At 46.9% G+C, this 22159-nt stretch overlaps 1 pseudogene; it reads left to right on the top strand.

Moving 5' to 3' along the window:
* The first annotated feature begins 8012 nt into the window (after positions 1-8012).
* LOC124662402 lies at positions 8013-16581 on the top strand (annotated as a pseudogene).
* Positions 16582-22159: the final 5578 nt, after the last annotated feature.

Raw genomic sequence — 22159 nt, 5'->3', positions numbered from 1 at the left:
GGTGAAAATGGGCAAGAAAGACAATGATATGCAAATTTTCTTAGTTAGTACGCATAACTATATTTGGATAACATGCCTACACACAACCGAATTAGAGATGACTGATATGTTAGTTGGATTACATTACATGATCAATATCATCCATACATTACGCCATTGTTGCCTCACGCCTACACTTTTAACCACTGAAAGTTTCACATTACTTCTTCCATTGAAAACTGAAAATCTGCTGCTTTTATTTACTGTTTTCTTTTACTGCTTTGAATCAACTGCTATAAAATCACCACTTGCTTTGTGAGTTTATTGATATACATGGGTGATTGAGAGTGATGTCTCAATTGCTAAGGTCTTATTGGTATTCTTGTGTTCCCCTTGAGTCAAACTATAAGTTCGGTAATACTTTCCATCGAAGATTTCAGCGATCTCTTATACTTATCGGTATCAGCATGCTTCTGGTGGGAGAGAGCTAGCCAATGATCAAGAAGTTTGCCTCACACTCCAAGAATCTGAGCGAGGGCCAGGAGAAGTCGTCGCTAACCAAGTTTCTCTCTTTGTCGCTAGCTGTAGTAATGATAAGCCTGCCATTCACCACTAAATAAGAGGTGAGTCTGCCCCTCCCCCCCACCCGACCTCACGAGAAAACCCATCTTACAATACCACTTTATCCAAAAAGATCTCGAAAAAGTTATAAAGAAAGATTAGAAGTTTACAACACACACCACCGAGAATTTGAAGCTGCATAGCACGTGACAAAAAGCCTCGCTAATCCATGTATATCACTAGTGCTAGGGCTCTATGTTAGCACAGTCAACATGACCGTGTATTTCCTCCACAACATGAACGTGTATTTCCTCCACACACGGATGGATGGCTGTGGTATGGGCCGGGCGCCATATGAGATGGAGCTTCTCATTTTCGAGTCGACGGAAGGAACCCGGTAGTGAAACAACGTTGAGTGGCCAATGGCAAAATGCTAGTAACTAGGGGGTCGAAGGCTATGTTGTTATGGAGTGGATGTTCGTTGAGAAGCTCTAGAGCAACAAACATGTTTCCATGCACGTGTGCACATGGAAGTAGAACGTCGCTTCAATATTCCATGAAGCTCGTGGAGAGCCACAACAACATCTGGAGAGAGGCACATGTCATCTTTGTGCGACCTAGGATCAGTATCGTTTAGTTTTCTCACGGTCCATCCCCCGCATGGATCCATCGCCCCCAACCCTTAGCCTCTCTAGTGCTTGTAACAAAGAAGCATCTGATTGTTCCCTAATGTCTCACACTCCAACCATCATTGCACATACGCAACTTCTCGTGGTTGAAATTTCTGAGAGCTACAACGAGTAGGATTGTGGGATGTAGAAAAGCTAAGGAGACTACAAACATGTGGAACAAGATGGAGTGACAAGGCATTAAATCACACATCCACCACACGTTTACCTATGTGTCCACCACACATTAAAATCATACATTTATCTTGTTTTATAAGAGAGAACTTAAATATCAACATCAGGGCTAATCAAACAGTGTGCTCTGAGTAAGATGAAATCATACATGTTGTGTTTTCAGTGACACATGATACATGTTCTTCCAAAATGACTGAGTGAATGTTACCTTCAACTTTCATACAATATGACATAGATATAAGAAGGACCAGGTGTTAATTATAAGTAATTCTAAATTAAGACAAGGTCAACTTCAAGATAATTTAGCGAGCCATTATAAGTAATTGTAAATTAAGAGAAGGTCAACTTCAAGATAATTGATCGATCCTATATATAGACCTCAAATTCTGCCTACATGCAAGACCAGATGACTCAGAAGGAATGCTCCTTTTTGCAAGAGTTTTAAAGCAAAGCAATTACTGTGATTAACTAATCTACCTGGTTTCAGTAGCAAATGGGCAATTTGGTCAATGCCCATCCATTGATGTTACTCATTAATGTTCATGCGAGCAATTACTCACTACCCCATGTACCTTTTATCTCAGAGCACCCATGTTGCATGGACGTGAACATCGACGCTTATTGAAGCAGTTCTTTGTGCGGCCAAGTGCCAGGAACCTAAAAGCTATATTTATACTAATTGTTTAAATCACATGCTCTTAATTTGGCGATGATGCTAGGAAAACAACCGGGATCTGGGTATAACGGCGGGGATTTAATCCCTAGTGCATGTGTTTAAGCGCTGCATTGTGGATGGTATAAATAGTAATCCCCCACATCTGATTTTCAGGCTTGTGGTGCATCTACTTCATCCTTTATTTGGCAAGCGCTATGAAGTTGACCATCTCTCGTGGATCCCTTTCTCTCCTCATGGGCTGGGCATCCTAGCTTGGGCTGGACGAGCATCTCCAATTCTCCATACGATAGCCACTGAACAGCCCTTTGCATCCTCTTCTCCATCGATAAGACTACGACATTATCGCTTCCGCTTCTCCATCGATCTCCATGACCGAGCGTCTCATCCTCTCCCGCATGATCCCCATGAGTAACAGATCTATTAAAAACTGATGGAGGCATATGAGGATTTGGCTCAGGTTTCCCCGTTTAAATTCCGAGCTCCATCTAGACCCACTTTGCTCGCACCGACCTCCAGATCAAGCACGGGTTGACATCTTCAATATTTTCCTCTTCATCTCCTCACTCATAAATATTTGAAGCTCCACTACATTTCGATCGCATGTTGGTAGTTGGAGGTACATATACAATCTGATTTTTTTCTTTTATTCCATTGGACAAGATCGATTCTGCCACCCATCGATGCCTGATGCTTGCACGTGTGCGGAAGAAAGGTAGAGATATATTGTTGGATCCTTACTGCTTCATTAACCTTAAGTAGTAAAAAATTCACCAAATTTCATGCGAAACAATTATAGTTGTCTGTTATGAAGAAAGATGAACAAATCTAGAAGATCTGACTTGATAACATCCCATAAATTCTGATAGAACTCAGCCGAGAAGTTATCAGGATCAGAGGCTTTGTTGTGTGCCTTTTGGAAAACCGTTTAGCATCTCTAGTGCTTGTAACAACAAAGCATATGATTGTTCCCTAATGCATCACACTCCAAGCATCATTGCACATACCTAACTTCTCGTGGTTGAAATTACCGAGAGCTACAAAGAGTAGGACGGTGGGATGTAGAAAAGCTAAGCAAACTACAAACACGATGGAGCAAATATATAAGCTAGAGCAAGATGGAGTACCAAGGAATTGAATCACACATCCACCACACATTAAAATCACATATTTATCATGTTTTACAAGAAAGGACTTGAATATGAGCATCCAGGTGCTAATTCAACAGTGCTCTCTGCGTATGGTGAAAGCATACGAGTTGTATTCTTTGTGGCACCTGATACATGTTCTTCTCAAATGACTGAGTGAATGTTACATTCAAGTTTCATACCATAAGACATAGATTTGAGAAGAACCAGTTTTTAATTGTAAGTAATTGTAAATTAAGAAAAGGTTAACTTCAGGATAATTGAGCAGGCCTATATATATAAACCTCAAATTCGGCCTACATGCAACACCAGATGACTAAAGTTTTTTTTGCAAGGGTTCTAAAGCAAAGCAATGACTGCGATGAACTAATTCACCTGGTTTGATTAGCAAAGGGACAATCTGGTCAATGCCCATCCATAATCGTCAGTCATTAATGTCCACGCGAGAAACTACCCACTACCCCACATATCTTTTGTCTCTAAGAGCACGCACAAGGCATGAACGCTAACCGACGCTTATTGAGTTAGAGCATCTCTAGCCATGTCTTCAGGAAGGCCCTCAGGATCACTTTTTTTTCATCCGGGCAGACGAAAACGGCCCAATCACGCCCCAGCTTCTCGTTTTCATCTAGATTTAGGCCTAAATCCGTCCGGACTCCCCAGGCCATCCTCGGTTTCCCGGGGTGCTACCGGGGACTCCGAATGGAGCAAATTCCACGCTCTGACCCACGTGTCAGTGAAGATTCCGCGCTCTAGCCCACGTAAACCGGACGGCTGGAAAATCGTTGCTCCCCATGCCAAAATAGGTCCAATCCGAACCAATTTCCATCCGGATTGTGCCCCAGGGGCCTCCAACAGCTGGAGATGCTCTTACTTACTTGTGTGGCCAATTGCTGGTAGCCTAAAAGCTATATCTTATGCTAATTGTTTAAGTGTTAGGCTCTTAGTTTGGCGCCGATGCTAGGTAAACAGCCATGATCTTGGCAAAAAGGAGGGGATTTAATCCCTAGCGCATATGTTTAAGCGCTCCATTGCGAATGGTTTAAATGGCAATCATCCAATATCTTATTTTCCAGTCTTTTGGTGTGCCCACGTCACCCTTTATTTGGCAAAGAGCTACACGGTTGACCATCCCTGGTGGCTCCTTCACTCTCCACATGGGCTGGGCGCCCCAGCTTGAGCTGTCTCTTCTTGGGCTGGACGAGCATATCCAATTCTCCATAGGACAGCCACCGAATAGCCGTCTGCATCCTTTTCTCCATCGATCGGACTACGCTTCCTCTTCGCCATTGATCCCTAGGATCGAACCTCTCTTCCTCTCCCACCATGATCCCCAAGAGAAATAACTCTACTAAAAACGTTTTTTTAGAGTAAGCGAACGCGTACCATACTTTTATAGAAGGCAACAAATTATTTACAAGAATACCTTACATGAAACCATGCAAGGATTTGAACTCCACTCAACCCATACCCGAGACTAATCTCTCTAACCGTTGTCTAGAACTCCTACTCCTTGCCGAACCATAGCTCTACCAAAAAATGATGGAAGCATATGATGAATTGGCTCAGGTTTCCTCCAGGATCCAGCCCAGGTTGGGATCTTCAATCTTTTCCTCTTGATCTCCTCACTCAACAATATTTGAATCTCAATTACATTTCGATCGTGTGTCGGTAGGTGCAAGCACATATAATATCTGAGTTCTTCTCTTATTTCATCATCTGATTATGTTGTTTTTGGCTCGACGACGGTCCGCTGACAAGATCGATTCTGCCATCATCGATGCCTGATGCTTGCACGCGCACCGAAGCCTTCCAGCCTAGGGTCGCTTAGTATCGATCGTCGCTTGCCAGCACGAGGGGGACAGTGACCTAAAAAGCCCATCACGGCTGGATGTCAGAAGAGGCGATTGGATAACCTACTCCTACATGTGACATCTAGTAATTGTGTTGAATGTAACACGTATATTTCTGTATTTCAACACAATCCTAATTTGCGAGACTGAGTCTTACAAGCTTAGGTGTGTTCAAGCCATTTGTGTCTTCTTCTAGTGACAGAACCAAGCTCTGTTAACCAAATAAATCGTCTGCAGTGTTCTGACTAGTTTCGATTTTTCCTGGCTAATCTGCTCCCTGTACTGACTTCTGAACCTCATCTTGTTGCCTCAACTTCTAAATCTAACATGGATAATTCTTCTGGAAGCGCGGCCGAGGCCCGAGCAACAGACCAAGCTGGATGAACGAGCTTCAGCACGGGAAACATTCAACCAGAGCTGATAATTGATACATGGATTGCATCTTCAACTATACTGTTAGTTGCAGACCAAAGTCTGAGGTTGCAACAACGTTGCTCTGCCCTTCTTCAGCTGGTAAACCCGTTTCTTCCTTCCACGCTCACGTTTTGTTGCAGCTCGTGCATATTTTTCTGAGTTCCCTTCATGTATCTCAAGTGAACAGCAGTAGCAATGTCGATCTCGTCAGTTAAGACAGCAGTCAACAATTGAGTAGTGACGGAAAGGATCAATCTGGAACCCACTCGTGGGATCATGATGTGTTTGTGTTCTACTACTACTAAGAGTCAGTACAGCCAGCAGCCGTCCAGGCCATCCACCCCACAGCTCAGGTGCATCGAGGCGCGTCCCCACGAGCTCGTGGGCGTCCTCCCCAGACCCCAGTTTCCTCCGATCCCTTCCATCCGAGCAGCAGCACCTCCGACCTCGGTGCTGTTCCTGGGCGAAGCCGTTCCCGGGAGGACGACGCGGCGGCGACGGGAGCTTTATTTACGAATACTTTGCCGGCGGCGGCGGTGGAGCGCGCCACGGCGACGAGGAGAATCGGGGTGAGGGCGACGGAGGATTTGGCCGTGAGGGAATCGGCGAGGACGGCGCGGAAGAGTTTTACTTGGCTTTCCGGAGAAAAAAATAGTACCACATCGCTAGCAGTTAGATCGATCCACTTGTTTAAATACACGGCCAGGTCGCACAGGCACGTCTACGGCATGTAGACAGTAGCAGAAAACATGTATGTATGTACAATGTATGTATGAATATATATGTACAGATAAATTATAAATTATGATGTATGTACATTAAAACATGTACATAAAAGGCGCTAGACATTAGCGCATGGCATTTTTGTCTCTCTTTTTTTTTTATCAAAACTGAAATTTCTTGGCATAGATAATACTTTACACAAAATCTCTGTTATTGAAAGATTTTTTTAAAATTTCCTAAAACGCATAGATGTACTACCTCTGTCCATAAATAGACATCTTAGATTTGTATAAATCTGGATGTATGTAGACATTATTTAGTGTCTAGATACATCCATATTTAGACAAATCTAAAACATCTATTTATGGACAGAGGGAGTATGTAATTTTGTGATACAATCTTTTCCACTTTTTATGGTGGAGATCTACTTTTTCATATATAAATTCCCTAGTAGGTGAATTTGGGTTTGCGAGAAATAAAAGCTTCCCAACCAGGTTCCCTAAACGGGCCAGCAAGTTAGTTTGGGGAGCGCCAGACAAATTTTGCCACCCAGCCGCGTTCCCCAAACTTTTGGCGAGCCCGGCGCGGCCCAAAAACCTGTTGGGTCTGTCCAGGCCGTCCCCGACCCACAAGGCACGCACCCGGCACGATCAAAATGGCGGCATTGCACGGCAGGCCACACCTGTCATAGGTTCAACAGAGTCAAATTAGCGTCTAAAATTTTTTCCCTCCCGCTTTGCTCGTCTTCCCTGCCCATTTCATTCCCTCCCCCGCTTCCCCGCGCATTTCTCCCATCCTCCCACCATATTTGTCGATGTCGCTGCGAGACCACCAATAGATCTTGTTGCCGCCATGCCACCAAAAGGGAAGAAACCGAGGAAAGCTGCCAACGGGGCCTTCATTCAGCAGCGGGCGTAGCCGCCGCAGAAGGTGAAGCCATCGGGGATGACTGACGAAGAGTGGCACGCCATTCTCACCCACGCCAAGTTCGGCACACAAGAAAGGAACACATTCCGAAACTGAACAAATTTTTAAATATGAACAATTTTCTAATTATTTTAAAAAAGGCCAAAAAACCGATCAAATAAACCTAATATACCGGGAAAAAACCGAAACGACAGAAAGCCTGCATAGAACCTTCTAGATTGTTCCCGAAACCTGAAACGACCGAATGCCTCTCGGAAGCTAATGTGGCCCAAACTTGCTGTCTCCCCGGCGATGACTTTTTAGTAATGAGCGATGTATAGGTTTTTCCACAACTCGTTATGCTAGTACATATCTTTGTGTGGCCCATGATCTGATTCCGGTGCGGCTCCTGTAGGTTTGGCGAGATGAGAAATTTGAATAAAAAGTTATACTTTGTTCATTCCATATTAGTTTTCTGGACCAACTAATACGAAACCACCACATAAGATAGGGTCATTTGCAAAGAAAAAGAACCAACTAGTACCCTAAGTAGACAAAGTTTCACCTTTTTTTTTGCAAACAAACTCCCGGCATTATTTGGCTCCACTTGTGGCTGGATCGGCGCAAGCAGATGCCTACCGGTGGAGGCTGGTGGTTGAGATAGTTGACTGGACTAATTGGCCCGCACAAACCACACACCAATTGCATCATTGTTCACATTCTGTAGGGAAAACGAAACAAGATTGGGCGACCGAAATAAAGATAAAACAACAAGGCTTGATCCTGTATATTGTGGACTCCACAAGCATAGCGCTCCTTACCTTGCTGTTGCTTGTCTTCCACAAACACAACAATAGACTTGCGGGACAGAGCAAAAGCTTGGTGTGAAGTCATGGTGGGCGTTGGGGAGATGATTGCCAGTTCCGTGGTGAAAGAAATCATTGGCAGGCTTACCCAACCCGTCATAGATGAGATCGCCCTGCAGTGGGGATACAAAGGGGAGGTGCAGCACATGGTGGAGAAAATGAAAGATCTGGCTGCTCTGATGCATGATGCAGATCTTAGGTTGCGCCGAGGAGAAGAGAACGGACAAGCTGCAGGTCGATGGCTCATGAAGCTCAAGTCCGTCGCCTACGACATTGAGGACGTGCTGGACGACTTGGAAGCCCCGAATAGCCAACCAAAGGTACTTTAATCAAAAGACTATTTGGCAGAGCTATTTCTTTATGGAATTAGAATCCTTATTTGCAAGGACAGAGGCAATGGGTGGTCTAGGTACGACAAAAGCCAGTTTTTTTCTTCTTTGAGAACTTGTAAAGAATAGCTATTCAGAGCATCTCCAGTCGCGTCCCCCAAACCGTCCCGCAAAGCGCGCCGGATCGAGCGTTTGGGGGACGTGTTTTGTTCGTGCCGCGTTTGGGGGACGTCGCTCCCCAGCCGCGTCCCCCAAACGCCGCCCCCAATCAGAAATTCAAATAGATGCATTCAAAAGAGATCGTTCCCGTCGGTTCGTCGCGATCAGAGTAGCGGCGATCGATCAAAGTACCGGGCGCGCGATCATATTACGGACCGGTGGTGCATGCAAATTAGAAGAAGGGGTTGGTCGACGGCGTCGTGTCCCGAGTCGACGCAGGCCCGTCGAGCACGACGACCTCGTCGCGATCTGCCCGTTCCCGTGCATGGTGCGTCCGCTCCGTCGCCGACGCGGAGGCCGACGCAGGTGTAGCGAGAGAAGACGCGTCAGCCTGCTCTTGCTGCGCTGCCGGCCGCCGCCGATGCCGATGCCGCTGCCGGTGGCCGCCGCGTCCGCCGCCGCCATTTTGGCTTCGATGTCGTCGAGGATCCGGCCTTTGAAGAAGTTGTGCGCCGCTCGCGTCCGGGGAGACATTCCCTCCGTCGACGTCTCTCGGCGGGGACATGTCGTCCCTCGCGTTTCTTGAGCTCCAGGCTTCTCCTCTTGCCTCTTGAGCAGCTCGGCCCACCTTTGGTCGGCCTTCTTGTCGCGGGAGATAAAGGTCGAGGAGACGTCGGCGAGGCATTTCGTGATCGACGCCTGCGTCTTCTTAGACGACGCAGCGTCGGCCAAGGCGGCCTTGGCAGCCTTGTTGCCAGTAGGACGCCCTGCCGACGTTGCCAGCGGCGCGTCCAAATCAATGGCGTCCTTCCCCTTGGACAACGACAGGCGCGTCAACTTCCATTTCTCATTCATTTTGAGCTTGCCATAGCAATGCGTCAGCGCGAAAGACTTGTGACCTTCCGAGTACTTGGCGTACAATTCCATAGCCCGATCAAACTAACCAAAGGAAGCAGAGTCATTTCATCGAACACAATGTGGGCGCTACGGATTATGGAAGAAACAGTCGTACCAGTTGGCCGACGTCGGCGCCGCCTGTCGCCTCTGGTCTCTAAGTTGTGATGGTACCCATGGAAGGAGTTCACCGACGCCTGGATGATGGCCCATCGCGTCGACATTGCCTTCTGGCTCCTCTTCATTGGCACTTTCCGGTAGTCGCTGTTGATCAGCTTGCGCTCATCGAACTCGGTCTTGATCCTCGCCCAATACTTCCCGCCTTTTTGGTTGGCGCCGATGATGGAGTCATGGCTCACCGTCGCCCACGACTCGCACAGACAAAGATCTTCCAGAACCGTCCACTTCGGGCCTCGTGTGCCCGACGCCTTCTTCTTCTTCTTCTTCGTCCTCACGCCGTCCGCGTCTACCTCCACGAGATCATCGTCACCGGCACCCTCGTCGTCCTCTTCCTCGCCGCCCTCTTCCTCGCCGCCCTCTTCGTCCTCAACGTCGTCCTCCTCGTCGTCCTCCACCCCGTCCTCTTCCTCGTCGTCCTCCTCCTCAACCCCATCGTCCTCCTCAGGCAGGCGCCGTCGTATTCGAGCGGACCCCTGCGGCCGGTGAAAGGGCCGCCGTCCGGACCGGGTCCTGGCTCGCGTTGCTCGTACGCCGGGGAGTAGAGGTTGTTGGGGTTGAAGCCGCCGTGCGGCAGCGCATCCTGGTAGTGCGGCGACAAGTTAGGCGTCACGCACCCGGGAGTGGCGGAGGGGCCGTCGTTGTAGAAGGCGGCTTGCGACGGAGAGAAGACTCCCGAACGTACACCGGCACGTTCGTACTATATGGGCTCGCGTTGGTGGCGGCGATACACCCGGCGATTATGCGCCGGTGCCGGCGCGCCGCCGAGCCTTCTTCTCCGGCCTCCGCCGCCCTCCGTCCTTTCCGCTCCGCCGTCGATAGCTTCCGGCGCAGGCAATCTTGCTGCCATTCATCTTCGGTCATGCCTTCGAGGCTTCTTCTTCGCAGCCGGCGCCTTCCGCGGCTTCGCGAACGGCGCTTCGCCCCTATCGTCGCATTGCCCGGCGGCTTCTTGGCCGCTTTCTTCGCCATCTTTTTGGGGGCTGTCGGCGGCGCCATGGAATGGGGAGAGGGTAGCGGCGGCGGGTGCACGGCGGGAGGGAGAAAGAAATCGGCGGGATAGGAGAAATGAATCGGCGGCAGGATATGTTTTGGGAGGCCTGTGCGCGGCGGTATAGGCGCGATTTGGCGGGAGCGGCGGGATTTGGCGGGAGTGTGAGACGAATTTTCCCTGTGCCGCTGACGCGTCGGGCCCGCGTCGGTTGGCCTCGCGTTTCGTTGTGTCCGGCGTCCCCGGTGCGTCCCCTGTGGGACGGGGACGGGCTCGGGGCGCCGGACACCGTATCGGGGCGCGCCGGACAAAAAAGGGCTTTGGGGGACGCGGCTGGAACGCTTTTTTTGTCCGGCGCGCCCCAAATCGCTTTGGGGAACGGTTTGGGGGACGCGACTGGAGATGCTCTCAGACCCCGTGACCCAAATGCTGCCGTTATTAGAGAAAAGATATAACTTCTTCTGTAACTGAAGGATGATGTCAAGTTTCCTCACTCACTGGGGAAATCCAGGAGACCCTATTGATTAGTTCAAAATAAACACACTTTATCATGCAATTAGACACTTTTCTTTAAATTCAGGAGTAACTTTTAGAAATTTCTTAGGAATATGTTCTAGTTTTTTCTTGTATTTTCTTAATTTTTATGGGAATTCATCTTTTTCAGTTCTTCATTCCACATAAACAAATGTTACATGTTACTTTTTCATGTTTTTGTCTGTCTTAATCGACCAAGTTGTTCTTAAGTCTCAATTGATTTAGAAAAACGAAAATTTCAGTTTAGTGATAAGTGCAACTTGCACCCTCTCATTCAATTGCAAATAGTTGTACTTTTCATCACTATACCCAATTGCACTTTTCTAAATGATTGGGACATAAGAAAATTTTAATCCAATGAGATTTAGCAAAACCATTTCTTTTTGTAGCTAGAAATTGTTGTAGAACAACTATATATTTATATTTATATATATAGAAACGCTATTTGTATATAGTAGCATACGTTTTTTGACTTGATTCTAGAAAGACCTGTCTTAAAATTTTCTATTACAGTGCCATATACTCATACAACGAATAACCAAGCCCCACAAATTGGACAAAGTGAGGAAGAAAATAGACGAACTAGAAAGGGAGAACCTGACACCCAGGCTCGTAGTTCATCATGAAGCACGTCCAGAAGTGCGCAGAAACAATGAGACTTTTGCAGCCAGCAATAGAACTGGAATGGTGGGTAGGAATATTGAAAGGGATAATATAATCAAAATGCTCTTCAACACTGAAGCTGATGAGGATATTTCAGTCATTCTGCTGATGAGGACATTAGCAGAATCAGTTTACACAGATGAGAGGGTCAAAAGCTTCTTCCATATCCAAGCCTGGGTTTATGTGTCCAAGGAGTTTGATTTGAAAAATATTGGGTTTGCCATCATGAAAAGCCTAGATAGCAATCTCAACGTTGACAAGTGTACTTTGCAACTTCTACATGATAATCTAGAGAAAAAGGACTTGCTAGTACAAGATACTTGATTGTTCTGGATGATCTCTGGGAAGAAGATGGAGATAACCTGGAAAAATTAAAGCTTATGTTACAATATGGCTCCAAAGGCAGCAAAATTATAGTGACCACAAGAAATATAAGCGTAGTAAGAAAACTGTGTGTTGGTAACTTGGCAAATGAAAGGAAAGTTTGCCCTGTGCCGGAGTCTACCCAAATCAATTTGAATATTTTAGCACCTGAACATTGCTGGGAAGTAATGAATCAAAGGGCTTTCGGCCCTCGTGATCATGGCCGAAGTGACCTGGAGAAAATTGGAATACAAATTGCACAGAACTGTGGGGGGCTACCACTCGTGTTGTGTGCTCTTGGGCAAGTAATGTCCGAGTCAAAGGATGTCAAGAGATGGGAAGATATAAGAGACACAAAGATTGATTTGAGTTTGGAAGACTTGTATCAAAAGAAAATATTAGAGTGCCTCATGCCGAGCTATTATTACATGAAGGTAGACTTCAAAATTTGTTTCACCTATTTGGCGGCCTTCCCCAAGGGCTCCATTATGAACGAGTCTGGTCCAGCAATGGGATGCTCTTGGATACATTCCTCATGAGTATGATGGTCAAATTTGCATTGACTACCTTCTGGGGATGTCATTTCTTCAAATTTCAGGATCTGCTTCGGTTAGTATTTAACGTCCTTGTATTTAGTGTTTGCAGATTGATGACTTGTCCACATATGATTCCTCATGCCTTCTTAGTAAAATGAATGGACGTGCATTAATTTTTATGACCAGCCAAAGCTTGCCTTTTATAGTTTTATCCTTTTCTTTCCAAGATTAGGAAAAATATCTTTACAACTCTCGACTCTTTGTCCGAGCTGAAATTCCAACTCTCATGTTCTACTTTTCTCCTTTGTACAATCGAAACCAGATAAATTCGTAAGGCACGCCAATTACAAAATTATGACCAAGAAAATTATATCGCAGAAAAGTGGGACATGCACATGCATGTTAGATATTACAAAGTGTGGGCCTTCTGAATGATACAAAATAAATCGATTGTTGAGTTTTATGAAACTACAAATCTAAAATTATGGTTCCTTTGCTAGTTTACAAATGATGAAATGTAGTCTTAAGAAAGTTACTCTTTATTTAAAGAAGAGGTCCTTGCGATAACAAAATCTGTAAGTATAGTAGTATAAACGTTTTCTTTTCTTTTATCAAATTTACGATTTACTAGTCAATGCGAAAAATGTAAAGGAGTCCCTCGTGTATTTCTTGATAAAAAAAATTAAGAACTAGCTTAAATATTAATGATACCATGTTATTACAATCTTACTGTTGATTTTAATACAGGAATATAAATAAATTGGTAAGAGCAGTAAATTTAATTATTGGTTTTCAATTATTGGTAACATACCAATTAATCAATTACTTTGTAACTATAATAATATGTCCAATGTGTTTTTGTTTTCTACCTCTACAGGTTAGTCCAAATTCAATGCATGCTAAAGCTCCTCGGGAGGTCATCATGCATGATCTGGTGCATGAACTTGCATCAGTAATTATTGCTGAGGAATTCCTTATTCTGGATGCTGATGATACCATACCAAGGAATTGGAAGGCCGCTATTCATTGTTGACACACACAGTTGATCAAATACAAGAAGCAAACCAATGTTTTCAAAGATCTACCAGGCAAGCTAAGATCTCTCCATTTTAGCCCAAAAAAGGCATTTTCCAGATACAAGTACATGCGTGTCTTGAATCTAAGTCCCTCAGGAAACATTGGAGGTTCAGTGAGGCTGCCATCTTCCATGCATAAACTGAAGCTACTTAGGTACTTTGATGCGACGAGCTTGCCAATCACATCGCTTCCTAAGTCTTTTATGAAACTGCTAAATATGAAAACTCTGATTATGTCCAATTGCTCACTTAAAGCCTTGCCCGATAATATGTGTAGCCTTCACAAACTTTGTTATCTGGACCTATCCAAGAATAAAAACCTTAGTAAGCTACCTAAGTCATTGGGTAAGCTCTCTAAACTCTCTTTTCTCAATTTATTGGGGTGTTCCATCCTCCAAGAGTTGCCGGAATCCATCTGCCAGTTGACATGTTTACAACACCTAAATATGTCAGAGTGTCTTGGCATTCAAAATCTCCCTGATAAATTTGGTACCCTTCCAAATCTATTGTTCCTAAGCTTGTCAGGATGTTCCAAGCTAACCAAATTACCTGAAAGTTTTAGCCTTAAGTATTTGAAGCATCTGAATCTATCAAACTGTCACAAGCTAGAAAACCTTCCACAAGATTTTGGCAATCTGCAAAATCTGGTGTTCTTAAGCCTCTCTGATTGCTACAAGGTTTCAGTGCTCCCAGAATCACCTTTGTCGGCTAATTCACCTGAACGACCTAGATCTTTCAGATTGTCACGACCTTAGTGAACTCCCTGACTGTTTTGGTAACCTTTCTGAGCTTGACTCTTTGAACCTAACAAGTTGCTCCAAGCTGCAGTTACTACCCGAGTCATTCTGCAAGTTGCTTAAGCTGAGGTATCTCAATTTGTCATATTGTATGAGGCTTGAAAAGCTTCCTTCCTCGTTAGGTGCCCTTAAGCTTCAATCATTGGACATTTCTTATTCAAAGTTATATGATTTACCAGATAGCATATATGAAATGACTACTCTCACTGAACTCGTGGTTGTGTCAGCGAAAGATAAAGTGTTTCTCAAGGCTTCTGACATAAGAAAGCATCTGAATTTGCCAGAGGTGATAGTACATACTGTACATCAGACAGAAAACAAAGAATGTAGCAGTATTGTCGAGCTAGAGCAATTGACTTGTAAAGAACTTCAAGTCTTGCAGCTTCAAAATGTGAGGCATCCAGAAGATGCAGAAAGAGCGAAGTTGCGTGATAAAACAGATCTTCTGCGGCTATATCTTAGTTTCGGGATCCAAGGAGAGGACGACAAATCTGTACTAGAAAGGCTCATACCTCCCCGTACTCTTGAAACTTTTTATCTAAATCGTTACACGAGCAAGGATTTCCCTACATGGATGTCTGACGTCTCCTTCTACCTCCCTTCTCTCACTTTAATCAAGCTTTCTGGTCTAAGAACATGTGACAATCTTCCTCCACTTGGGCAACTGCCAAATTTAAGAAGCCTAGTACTGGTGCGCATTCCCAATCTTAGAAAAATCGGCAAAGATTTCTATGGAGAGACGGGTGGAACTTGTACAAAATTAAGATTTATACGATTGACGTCAATGGAGAATATGGTGGAACTGTGGACAACCCTGTCAGGTGAAGAAAATGAAGAGCCATTGATCCCAAATTTGCATAGTTTGGAAATAAAGGACTGCCCCAAGTTGGAGTTCTTACCATATATCCCCCGAGGTGTATATTTTGGCACTTGACTAACAGCAACATGGTTTTGCCAGAAAGGGGATTTGGGAAGCTTTACTCTTCCGCTCTTCCTTTTCATATGGTAGTAAATAACTGCAATTTTTCTCCAGAAAAGTGGAATAGGTTTCAACACCTCCCCACCCTTGAGATATTACTACTTAATGCCTGCAACGGCTTGAGGGTGTTTCCTGAGGCCATGCAATGTTTAACCTCTCTCACAAAAGTATGTTTGTGGTCACTGAAGGACCTGGTGACACAGCCTGAATGGTTGGGAAACCTCAGATCTCTAGAAAAAAATTCCATAAAAAAATGTCCCACAGTGACATATTTACCGGAAAGCATAAAGAACCTTCCCGCTCTCAGAGTACTTTGGCTGACAGAATGTAATGGCCTAACTGTATTGCCAGAATGGATGGGGCAGCTCATTTCCCTACAAGAGTTTTATGTCATTAGTTGCCAAAACCTGACATCTTTGCCTGAAAGCACAAGGAACCTTGGTGTCTTGAAGAAACTCTACATTTGGGGCTGTCCAAGTATGGTTGAGAGGTGCCAAGGGGAGGATGCTCACATGATTTCTCACATTCCAGAAGTTGTATTACAAGGAAAAACTATAGGTATGGAACTCCAGCAGGCCCAGTAATTTCGTTGACCTTAGTTACTTATTTCTTCATTTGCACATGGTTCTACAAAATTTGTGATGACTTCAGACAATACATTCTGCTTTGTTCACTTCTCTTTCTGTTTAGTTTTTTTTTTATTGCAGGGGCTTTGCTGTTAAGTAGAATAGTTATTACACCGACGCTATGTACAATGTGGATCAATGTACTCTTACTGCACATGTTTAAAACTAGTGGTTTTAAAATATACTTTTCTGCACAAAGTTAGTGATTTCTTGATTGCGTTGTTGCTTAGCTGAGTTTGAGCGAAACTCTGGCAGTTAGCTGATTCTGGAGGTTAAGACCGAATAATTATTGGTCTTATGCAGAACAGGGCTCGACTTCCGAAAATGCTGGTGGGTCGACTTCCGGAGACGCAGAAGCATCAACTTCCGGAGACGTCGGAGCATCGACATCTGGACACGGAGGAGGGTCGACTTCTTGAGACCCAATCAGGAGAAACCTGTAATGTTTTGTTCATCGTGTAATTGGTCGTGGATTGTCAGTGATTTCCCTGGTGTGAGAAAATCCTGATGATGGTTTGTTCCGGCAACCTATAACGTTTTACCTTAAGCTTTGTCCTGCACATACCTGTTCTTTCTTTTCAGTATGAATCTAGTGCATTCCCTATTGGCCAGGACCTTCTTGCCAAACCGAAACTGTATTCGTGGCGGAGGCAGCAGGCACTACACTGGTGATATTGCTAGCTTTTTCCTTCTGATCCTCCACTGGTGGAAATTGTGGTGCCGAGACCGATCCATCCTTGCGAGCTCCAGTTCACATGTAAGAGTCTGCTTCCCCTGCCACCACTTTCATTCTGGATTCAGTGTTTTGGTCAACTATTTTGTTCTGTCGTGGGTTATTGAGCACAATTTTTTTTTCTGTTTTCATTCATTGTTGGGTATCAGAGTGTAGGTCTGATCCAGTGGCGAGTAGAGCTCTCTATCTTGGTGAAAATCCTACAGTGTTTTTTGGCAGAAGAAAGTCCCGCAGATAATCTAAGCACTCACATTAACAGGGCTGAGAAGTGCAAGTGTCAGTCGAACTTGACCTTAGGTTCTGTTCTGTTTCCCGTATAATTGAGTAACCTTCGTTTCATAAGATGTGGAACACAGTGTATTCTTGTTCACGAAAATGGTTTATTATTTGTAGGAGTATTTGCTAAAGCAATAACACTAGAAAAGAGTTTTCATCAAAGGTTTTACACTTTTACTGTCACACAGTAGGACACCTTGTGGCTTGTGCCAGGTAACAGACATTATTCTAGGTGTGTGTGGGAAGTCATGTCATCTTCTTCAACTGGCGAACCATCTGATTTACTGACCTTTGCTTTGCTATTACTATATGTTTACTGAAATTTCTATCCAGATAAGTTGTTTGATTTACTGAGTTGATTCTCGACCCCTTATTCAGGAAAAGCAATCAGGAACAGGGAGCTTTGATTCCCGGAGTTAAGAGACTGACCAGGCGTCCACCGTCGACCAAGGACAAGAAGGGACATCTCCGGCTGCTTCACGTCGCCGCTCACAGGATACATCCTCCGCGGTTGCGCCGCCGGGACTGGTAGCGCGGCGGCGGCGGCCTCCGCATGCTGCAGCTTATCCCGGGACCCGGGCGTGCTCGCACCCGACGAAAAGCAAGGGGAAGCCAGACCTGGGGCGCGGGGGGCTCGGGTTGGGTCGTGAGTGTGGTGGCGCAGGCCGCAGGCGCCAGCTGCTGCCCAATTTCTATGCTGTGCTCCGTTTGATGCAAGCCGGGATCCTTAGAGCATGTCTAACACATCCCTTAAAAGCCCCAACCCCGTAAAATAACCGTCGATATATGGGGTAGAGCTCTACCCGGCTGTCTAGCAGACCCCGTAAATCAGCCCCCGGTATCGAATTTTTACAGTTTTGGGTATGGGGCGGCTTCTCGCCCCTTACAAGTACAGGGTGGGAGGCTGAATACAGGGCGAACCCCTAGTCGTGGCGGGCTGAATTTTCAGGAAATCCTCTGTGCATCGCGCCGGTCGCGGCCGGGGCGGCGTCGTGTGACGGGGCCGTGGTGGCCGGAGGCCGGTCCATGGCATGGCGCGACGAGCAGCAGCAGGCCGGAGGGCGCGACGAGCAGCAGCAGGCCGTGGCGGGCGGGGGCGGCCGGAGGCCTGGCCGTGGCGGCGGGGGCAGCCGGAGGCCTGGTCGTGGCGGGCGGGGGCGGGGTGGCCGGGCCGTGGCGAGCGGGGCGGGGCGTGGCGGGCGAGGGCGGGGCGTTACGCGACGAGACCGTGGCGGGCGGGGGCGGCCGGAGGCCGGTGCGGGAGCGGAGGCGGCCAGGCCGTGGCGGGCGAGGACGGGACCATGGCGATTGGGGCCATGGCGTGCAGCCAGAGGAGGAAGAAGGAGAGAAGGAAGATGAGGAAAGAAAGAAAAAAAATTAATTTGGCATATTCTTGAAATATTCTCTTTTACAGTTTAGGGATACGGGGTCTGCTAGCTCGTTCGAGTTTTCGGCCGGCGAAAAGTGAATACAGGGCCCTCTACTCGCGTTTTAAGGGGCGAAAAAATACGGGCCTGTTAGACATGCTCTTAGGGCATCTCCAACGGGGGCGCCCCGATCTTTTGCGTCCGCCGGACCGAAAAATACGTCTGGTACCACCTCCAGCGGGCGACGGAAAGTGATCGGACCGTCCGCGACGACGTAAATCTGGCTCAAATATCCGCCTCGGATGCGTTCCTGCGGCGAGTCTAGGGGATGAACATATGTAATCGAATTCAACAGAACCTGACAAAATACGTTTAAATTTAAGTTAAATTTAGAGATATTTAACATATATAGGTGCGAGTCCGTACATATATAGGCCGAATTCGTAATATATTTTAATTTGGCCACAGGAAATATAAAATAAATTTAAAAAGACGGCGTTCTACATGCCGAAATGGCGGTAGAACACCGTGTAGTCGCCGTCGTCGTCGCTGGAGTCGCCGGCGTCCTCGGGTGGCAGCGCCTGCTGGCTGCTGCCCTGCCCAGGGTGGCCGTGGCGTGGCGGCGACAGCGTCGGCCGGTACCACTCATCCTCGCTGAAGTCCTCCAGCTTGATGAGCAGTGCGGTGCCGCGCGGCCGCCAGGTCCAGGAGTCGTCGCTGCTGCTCCGCCTCCTCCCTCTCCTAGTCCTACCTGGACCAGGAGAGCTCCTCGTCCATCGGGAGGGCATTGTCGGCGGGGACGAGGTCGTTGAGCGACATCGCGATCGCCTCGCGGATCGTCGCGTCCTCGGCCCACGCGGCCTCCTCGGCGGCGAGGTCGGAAGCAGCTGCGGCCGCTACGTTGTCCTTCTTCGTCTTCCTTTTGCGGCCGTGCGACAGAGACGACGAGGCGCCCGTCCCCCTTCTCGGATGACGAGGGCGCCGCTGCTGCGCCCTCTGATCGGCGGTGGGGACGCCGACTCCTTCTTGATGATCGTTGGTGGAGGTGCCGACCCGCACGAACAGGAGGCTGACCTCGACACCGAGCCCGACGACGCCATCCGCCGTGGCATCCAAGAGCTTCCGGTCATTACGATGAGACTATTAAACGCTTATTCTTGCAGTGTAAATTTGTTAGATCTATATGGTCGATCATCCAAGTACTACCTTAACCGGTTACCACCCTTGGATAGTGGATACTAATCATTACAGAATGGTGGTTAGATCGGCAAGCCATTGGATAGAATCAATACAGAGTACCCGTTATTATCAAAAGAGAAAAAAATACTACCAAATTAGCCGAACATTGGATAATTTCTTGAGTTTTTTACAAGTTACTAAAGCAACCAAATCAGTGGGAGTGATGAAGAACCAACTTCAGAACGAGTAAGGAAGAGATGAAGATCGCTGAATGATCTAAACATCACAAATTCCAAAATGAGCAAGGAAGTCTGAAAAGTGCGAATGATGATCTCAGAATGTGTTTCTCTATCTCTAGTTGTCAATTTCTGTAAAGCTGATATGGACCGGATTGTAGTACGCCTGCAACTCGTATGCTTAATTACCCGGCCCAGACCCAACAAAATTAATCGATCTGTAGACCTGTAGTAGTACTATATATTTACCCCGGCCCAGATCAGCTTCCAATCGCACGCGGAGATCAAAGCCAGAAAACCTCGACCATCATGGCGGCGGTCTCGTACGATGTGGTCCGGGAGATCCTCGTCCGCCTCAACGACGTGACCACCCTCTTCCGCTGCGCCATGGTCTGCAAGGGATGGTGCAGCCTCCTCGTGTCAGACGACTCCTTCCTCCGACGCTGCCTGCCGGTGCCGGAGAAACCATGCGGATCGCCCTCCTTTTCTGGCTTTTTCACTAAGCTACGGCTGCCTGTAGGGCTGCCCCCTTCGCCGTGCTTCGTCCCGGTGCCCCGCTCGGTGCTGGGCTGCCATGGTCTTCGTGTTTTCAGCTCCTTCTTCCCCAGCGCCCGCCACGCTGATTTCTTCGACCACGCGGTGCCCCTCACGTCGCGCCATGGCCTCCTCCTCGTGCGCCTCGATTCCGACCCGAGCTGCGTCCTCCTTGCCGTCTGTGACCCGCTGGCCGGCATGGTCCATGAGCTCCCGCGTCTAGATCATTATTGGGATTTCGATAACTCCAGCAGGATCGGTGGCTATGCCCTTCTTACCGATGCAGACTGTTCGAGCTCCAACGGCAATGGTCTGCAGCAGCGTGCGCGCTTCTACAAGGTTCTCATGCTTACCGTCGTAAAGAGCCGGCTGCACTGCACTCTCCACGCCTTCTCGTCAGCCGACGAGTCGGGATGGAGCACGCGCTCAGGTGTCGTGAAGGACGAAGAGGACATGAACATATGCACGGTGCTCAGGCAGCACAACGCCGTGGTGTGCGATGGTGCGGCACGCTGGCTCTTGTGGGGCAAGGCCGGCGTGCACACACTAGACGTGAGCTGCAAAACCGGCCATGTCTCTCTGACAAGAATGACGGGTATACAACTCCATTACTTCCGAGACCAACTTGATGACCATCCATACCTTAGCACCGACGATGAGGGGAAGCTCATGGTGCTGGGCCTACGAAGGAACGGTCGCGAGCTAGAAATCTGGACATCACACGAGGACGGGAGATCCTTCCAAGCTTCGATGCTCAAGTTAAAAGACCAAAATCTACCTAGGAAGGGAGATGTATACACTTGCCTGGGAGAGAAGCACGGGATGATTCTGATCAAAGACAACAATAAACACGTCTACGTTGCCGATCTCAAGACAGGGGTGATGCATGAGGTCAAGGATTGGCCACGCAGTAATGGCCTCAGCCGTAGAAAGACAGTGCCCTTGGAGATTGATTGGCCCGGTTTCTTTGTTTCTCAGCTTGCCTCTGCCGTTTAGTGAGATTTTCTCTTCTTCTTTTATGCTGCTAGATGCAGTTGGCATGGTGGATGGATAGCAAACAATATATAGGCTGATCAAGATCAATTGTCCCCCACGAAACTGCTTTATGTCACGTGCATGGTTGTTAATCATTTAATTTTCTTCACACTATTGTGTTTTCTGCCAATCTCCTACTACACATAAGGACTTGTAACTTATGTGGTTTGTGCATTTCCAAGTTAAGTGTCTCGTGTGTCTCTCTCATTGTTCTTCCTCTATCTTTATTTTGCAATTCTTCATGTTTTTGAGCGCATTTGTTACTATCCCACTATAAAAATGATTGAATCAAGTTTCCTTTTTACTAGTAAAAATAGTTCGAAAAAGTTCACCCGTCTATTGATAATCATCCGTGATATTATAAAGAACACAAAAGGTAATAAGAAATACAAATTGGTCTTTAGACTACCTAGTGATGACTAAATGCACTAGCACGAGTTGAAGGTGCGCCATCGTCCTCGCCGCTCTATCACCGGAGCCAGGCAAATCTTAGCATAGTAGGTCTTGTTGTAGTAGATAAACGGAAATTTGTTGTGCAAAAGCCCCAAAGAACCAGTGCGCTAGAACAACAACCATCGACAAAGATAAGATCCATATCTCAGAAGAATCAAACCTGAAACCACACCAACCAATACAAAAACTACTAATTAGAGGTTTATCACTACATTCTAGAACCCTCCACCAAGATA

This window comes from Lolium rigidum, chromosome 6 (genome assembly GCF_022539505.1).
Source record: "Lolium rigidum isolate FL_2022 chromosome 6, APGP_CSIRO_Lrig_0.1, whole genome shotgun sequence".
In the NCBI taxonomy this organism is placed as follows: domain Eukaryota; kingdom Viridiplantae; phylum Streptophyta; class Magnoliopsida; order Poales; family Poaceae; genus Lolium; species Lolium rigidum.
This window is presented reverse-complemented; position numbering and strand designations above follow the sequence as displayed.